The sequence below is a fragment of the Labeo rohita genome, unplaced genomic scaffold (genome assembly GCF_022985175.1).
Source record: "Labeo rohita strain BAU-BD-2019 unplaced genomic scaffold, IGBB_LRoh.1.0 scaffold_557, whole genome shotgun sequence".
Classification (NCBI taxonomy): Eukaryota; Metazoa; Chordata; class Actinopteri; order Cypriniformes; family Cyprinidae; genus Labeo; species Labeo rohita.
Window position 1 is genome coordinate 45,726 of NW_026129480.1, and position 6,757 is coordinate 52,482.

The window sequence follows — 6,757 nt, forward strand, 5'->3', positions numbered from 1 at the left end:
GTTTAAGGTTTTGAGAAAATCTATCTATCTATCTATCTATCTATCTATCTATCTGTCTATCTATCTATGTGTCTATCTATCTATCTATCTATCTATGTGTCTGTCTGTCTATGTATCTATCTATCTATCTATCTATCTATCTATCTATCTATCTATCTATCTATCTATCTATCTGTCTATCTATGTGTCTGTCTGTCTATCTATCTGTCTATCTATCTATCTATCTATCTATCTATCTATCTAAATTCATTAAATTTAAATTACAATTAAAACATGTTTTTTAACATTTAGTAAAAATGTATGCAATCATGTTGGTAGTTTTTGTTCTTGTTGAATTTGTCACTCCTGCTTGTTTTAAAGTCCTGACTTTTAAAGATGACATCTATGGGACACAGGCCTATATGCAGCTAGTAAATAGCTCAAGAATTTGAAAGTATGATTTTGTTACATTGTTCAAATATGCAATACATTTTTGCTTAAACTTTACACTTTCCATTTATTAGACCTGGGAATGGTTGACAGACAAGATGGAGGGTATTTGGATCTGCCAAAACTAGAGGACTGGAGTCAGAAAAAAGAAGGAAGAAAACAGAGGCAGAGTTCTTAGATGATGAGGACAACTGAGGATCCACCGGACACCATTAGCCTCCCTGTGAATGACAGAGCTGCAGGACAGTTCTGTGTGTAGGTGTATCTGTGTGCATAATTAAGATGGTTTTGATCCAAAGAATTCCCAGATTATAACATAATTACAAAAAAATCACACATTTTATCAGTTTGACCCCTTAATGTCGCGACTCTATTGTCATTTCAGTAACTGCACATCACTGGAAAGTAAAGTTTGCTTATACACACAAATAACTGAAAACTTTCTGCATCTGTCTGCTCCTCACAATCATCATTGGTAACTGTAACATTTAACCTTTTTCCCCAAAAGGGCTGTGTAGGGATGCAGATGGTTGAAGTGTTTGGTTTTGACACGTGCTTCTGTCTTGAATAAAAATAAATACATTGTCCCAACTTTCGGCATAAAATCGGATATGCCCAATAATCCATTTATTAGCCATTTGGCATGGCAAACAACAACAAAAAATAAAAACAAACAAACTTCACTTCGTTTTTCCTGTTACTAACAAAATATTTAAATTCAAGAGAAAAAAAAACTGTTACGAGTCCTACACAGTGCGCTCGACACAGCACGGCACGATCAAAAGGTTTGTTTAAGCTTCCATAGCGCACCTGTAACTAATGAATGCCTTACTTATATATACTGAAAATACTCATACGCCCTCTAGTGCCAAAAACAAAAATGACAACTCAAAATAATGCAGGCTGAATAGATATAAATTATTCATGAGACACATAATTAAACAAGAGTGAAATGAAAACAGATCTGCATTACATGCAAATACACTATAGATTCTGTTTCAAGTTAATATATGTAAATTACCTCATCTGTCATCTCCTTCACATCTATTAGATGACTTGACGGGAGGTTGTCTTATCTTTGAAAAGTTTGCCAAACACAGCAGCACCATCAAGACTTCAACCTGGCTGTTCTGTGTGTGCTATTCTTCAGATCTGAACTGAACATGGTCTTCAGGTGTTGCAGGATTTCCTGTGCAGTCCTCTTCTTTCGAAACTGCAGATACTTCTGTCCTTGCTCGACCAAATGTGTTTTTTTGCTGGTTCTTGGAACTGTGCAATTTCTGGTAGATGAAAGAAGGTAAACATCTCAAAGGAAGGGGAAATGTTCAAACATTCTTTTTTCCATGACTTAGGAGCAAGTAATTTGCTGTCATTTGTGCTGTCGACCAAGCACTGAATGCATAAATAAACATATTTTGAGATACTGAATTTTTGACTTTCATGAGCTGTAAGCTTTAATTATCAAAATTAAAACAACAACAACAACAATATCAAAAAAGCTTTAGAAATGTTTCACTTTACATGTGATGAATCTAGAATATATGAAAGTTTCAGTTTTTGAAATGTCACAAACAAAAAATGTACTTTTTCATGATATTCTAATTTTTTTAAGATGCACATCTATACGTTACATTTTTTAAAAACCCATTGTTTTGAAAAACAAATTAAATATATACTAAATATGCCTACATGCTGCACATAGAGTATGTGCACACCCATGTGCTTGTGAGTAAGATAACAAACTGTTAAAAAAATGTAGGCCTGTGTCTCCATCTGCTGGTCACTTAATACAATACAGTAGTGGTAGTAAACTCTTATTATATAATAATAATGGTGGTATAAATACATTTAATAGCATTCATATTTATGGGAATAAGAACTAACTATTTGAGAGACCAAGAAAAGGACTGAGAAGGCAGTGAGTGCCATGGAGAAGGAACTAGATCAGGCTCAGGAGAGCTACAAGAAAGCTCTGGATTCTCTCCCTAGTGGATGGGATATGATTGGCATGGATTTATGTGGTATAACACAGAGCGTTACCGGCTTGATTAATGGACTGACATCTGTTATTACTCACCCAGTGAGAAACATGTGTTCTGCAACAACAAAGATAGCTGATACTTGGAGCCACATTAAAGATCAGGAAAGTGTAAGAGATGTGGTTGCTGAAATAAATGCATATAGTAAGTCTGCTGAAATTTTAAATTGTGTCCAGAGTATGAAGCAGAAAATGAATTTGAATAGTAAGGATGATGACATTGACTGGACAAAGCTGTATGATCAGAAGAAAAAAAATCACAAACATCGTTTTCACAGCAAAACAGTTTAAACGAATCAGTGATGATTTAAAGAAAATCCCTGACTGTCCAGCAAAGAAGATGGCATAGAAATATGCAACCAGCTGGCAAAATATGCACCGGATGGCGAATGTGACAAAGGAAAAAGCACTGATAAAATAAAGGAGGTGTTGGATCTGATCAAGTCAGCTCATATTGTTGATAGCAAAAGCAAAGACATCACAAATTCTCCAGCCATTTGTCCAACACCTCCAATGATGTATAGAGAAGGAAACAAGTCAGGGAACATGAGTGTTTCTCAGAGGGCCACGGAAGCTCAGCTGAACAAGGCAAGAGAGACCTATGAGAAGTGTGTAGAGAACTTAGAGAACAACCAGAAGGAACTAACTGAAGTCCTGGTCACTATGAGAAATTGTGAACTGAAAGAGATCGACTTCAAAACTACTATAGAGATGCTGGTCAAAGGAATGGATGCCATAAAGGAGCAGTGGGAGAAGATGGTTCACTTCTTTCAGATGGTTTCCAACATTGTGAAAACCAGCCTGAGCAAAACTCAGATGTTGTCAGATGATGTCAAAATCTTTTCTTACATGTTATATTCAAGCCTGAGCAAAACTCAGATGTTGTCAGATAATGTCAAAATCTTTTCTTACATGTTATATTCACTTCCTAAACAGTAGTGTTACAATTTCTTAAATCTCTGAAATGACATTAACATCAACAGCTTATAAACTACTTTTTGCAGCCAATCAGGTCAAAGCAAACATATATAAAAACCCATGTTTATTAATCAGTTGTTTGATTTGATATGATTTATTCTAGCATTAGTAACAAAAACACTATGGCAATCAAGCAAAGGTATGCCTCTTGTGTGTATCAGGACTGCTAAGTGTCTCTTTAGTTTAATCAACCCCTGCTGTAATCCCTCGAGTCATTACCCAGATAGCTCACGTGCGTCTGCAATATGTCTGTTAAAGATCTCTTGATCTGGAAAGCATCTGCTGTGTACAAATGTCTGGCAGACGTCTGTAAGATATCAGTTTTACATAATTTTTTAATCATAAACATCTTAAAGCATCTAATAGATCTGATAGGAAATGTATTGCAGATGAGCAAACTACGTAAAAAATACGTCTTGCAGATGTGAATGCAGATGTCAAATAGACATCTCCAAGATGTATATGCAGGGTAGTCTTTTAATAAGTGTCTGCAAGACTACAAAGCTGATATTTCAGCAAAAACAGACACTGCTGACTTTGTGTGTTTGTCAGAGGGGCCAGGTTGGTTTCCCTACCTCAGAGCTCAGACGTCACCAGAGGGAAATTACAAGTAGACAATTCGATGCACGATCAAAAGATAAGCTTAAAATCGAAAAATTGTCACTTTATTTCTGCTAAGTGTGACTTTATGTCTCACCAAGTGAATGTATTTGTAAGTTTATATCACATCGATACATTTCCCTACCAATTGACGCCCTAAATCCGCAGGTCAAACCCGCCACTTTGTTAGCTTGAACAGAACTGCAGATGGAAATTACTACATAGAAATATAAAACACATTAGTAGTAATCAAACTTACCAATAAAAGCTGCACGTCTTGTCATCTGGACAGCAGACAGCTACTGGCTCCATTTCTACTTGACTTCCTTGTTCAGATAGAAGCAAGCTGTGTCCTGCCGCACCCCCTCTTCTGCATCCTTTCGTTACGTGTTTTATTTTAGAAAGTCCCATTAAGTGTACACATGTGTCCGAATAGCCACTGGTATAAGTTCTTTATATTATTAAAATAAACTTACACCTATTTAGGGAAATTGCCCTGCAGCCCAGTTTTATAACATGGACTTCTTTTTATAGTTTTTCTCAATTGCTTAAACACATTTGTCCACTCTAACATCACATTAACATCACAAAACAGTTATCACACAGGTGAACAGTGAAGCTTACTGGCCAAAATGACTAATTTTTTTCCCCAAAATGCTCTAACACTCACAAAACTTTAAAAATGCAACAAAAGCAACAATTTTCCAGAAATTGACAGGAAGTAACTTCTTTTACAGTTTTTTTTGTTTGTTTGTTTGTTTTACAATTGCTTACACACTAACATTAAAAATAACACACAGTTAGTGAAACCTGACACCTGAGAAGCAAAACCTCAGTCCAAATCTACAACTATAAGCACATTCTCAGCCTTACACTTTTTGCAAAACACTACACAGAGGCCACAGAGCTATTTTGAATGTCCTGGGCCAACGTGGTGGTAACATCACAATATATGCAGGATCTAGAAAAAAATCTGATCGTAATCAATCCAGAAAAATGCAAGATAAATGTACAGAAACCATTTTTAAAGATTGGGCTCCTAAACATTAGATCACTTACACCCAGAGCAGTTTTTGTGAATGAAATGATCACAGATAATGGTTTTGATGTACTTTGCTTAACTGAAACCTGGCTAAAACCTAATGATTATATTGGTCTAAATGAGTACTACTGTTATAAGCATGAGCCCCGTCAGAGTGGTCATGGTGGTGGTGTTGCAACAATATAGAGTGATACTCTCAATGTTACTCAGAAAACAGAATACAGGTTTAATTCATTTGAAATACTTTTGCTTAATGTTACTCTGCCAGATATGCAAAAGAAATCTCTCCTATTTCTTGTTTTAGCTACTGTGTATAGACCGCCAGGGCCTTATACAGATTTCCTAAAAGAATTTGCAGAATTCCTTTTAGAAATATTGGTTAATTTTGATAAAGCGCTAATTGTCTGAGATTTTAACATTCACGTTGATAATACAAATGCTGCATTAGTACTTGCGTTTATTGACCTAATAACTCTTTTGGAGTCAAGCAAAATGTCACCGGGCCCACTCACCTTTTAGTCATACACTAGATATAATTATATCGCATGGAATTGATCTTACTGATATAGATATTGTACCTCATAGCGATGATGTTTCTGACCATTTCCTTGTATCGTGCATGCTGCGTATTACTGATATTATCTATATGGCTCCACGTTATCATCTTGGCAGAACTATTGTTCCAGCCCCCAAAGATAGATTTATAAATAACCTGCCTGATTTATCTCAACTGCTCTGTGTACCCATTAATACACAGGATCTAGACAAAATGACTAGCAACATGGGCACCATCTTCTCCAATACTTTATAAGCTGTTGCCCCCATCAAACTGAAAAAAGTTAGAGAAAAATGTACTGTGCCATGGAACAATAATAATACCCATTCTCTCAAGAAAGAAACTCGTAATCTTGAGCACAAATGGAGAAAAACTAACTTGGAAGTTTTTAGAATTGCAGGGAAAAACAGTATGTCCAGATACAGACAGGCTCTAAAAGCTGCTAGGGCCGAGCATATCAGCAAACTCATAGAAAATAACCAAAACAATCCAAGGTTTTTATTTAGCACAGTGGCTAGATTAACAAATATCCAGACGCCACCCGATCTAAATAATCCTTTACAGTTTAATAGTAATGACTTTATGAATTTCTTCACTGATAAAATAGGTAACATCAGAAATACAATAACCAATGTAGATTCTACTGTGTCTAATATGTCAACTTCTTTTGTCACACCCAAAGAAAAACTGCAGTACTTTACCGCTATAGGACAGGAAGAGTTGAACTCATCACTGTGTCTAAACCAACAACATGCCTATTAGATCCCCTACCCACTTTTAGCTGTTGTGCCAGGGGAGCAGTTGGGGGTTTGGTGCCTTGCTCAAGGTTCTCACCTTAGGTGTGGTATTGAGGGTGGAGAACCTTTGGGTTACGAATCCAACTTTCTACTGCCCCAGTACAATACAATACAATATTGAACCAACTTCCCCTGGTCTGATGCAACACAGGGGCAAGGGACGTCCATATTAGCACTTCCTCAGACACTTTAGAGAGAGACAGGAAACACATGACATCGCTGTAGCTTTTGTCTTATCAAAACCTCACATGATTTCCAACATATGATGCAACACATCAAAGAGATCACTAGTCAGCTGTTTGGATAGCTGTTATGCC

The 6,757-nt window shown here is 36.4% G+C and overlaps 1 long non-coding RNA gene and 1 pseudogene across 1 annotated transcript; both read left to right on the plus strand.

The window, feature by feature from the left end:
* Positions 1-254: 254 nt before the first annotated feature.
* On the plus strand, positions 255-1,857 carry LOC127161137 (uncharacterized). Its single transcript, XR_007826948.1, has 2 exons — positions 255-684; positions 1,481-1,857. It is a non-coding gene; the product is annotated as an uncharacterized LOC127161137 (long non-coding RNA).
* A 261-nt stretch (positions 1,858-2,118) lies between these two features.
* Positions 2,119-3,543, plus strand: LOC127161136 (uncharacterized; annotated as a pseudogene).
* Positions 3,544-6,757: the final 3,214 nt, after the last annotated feature.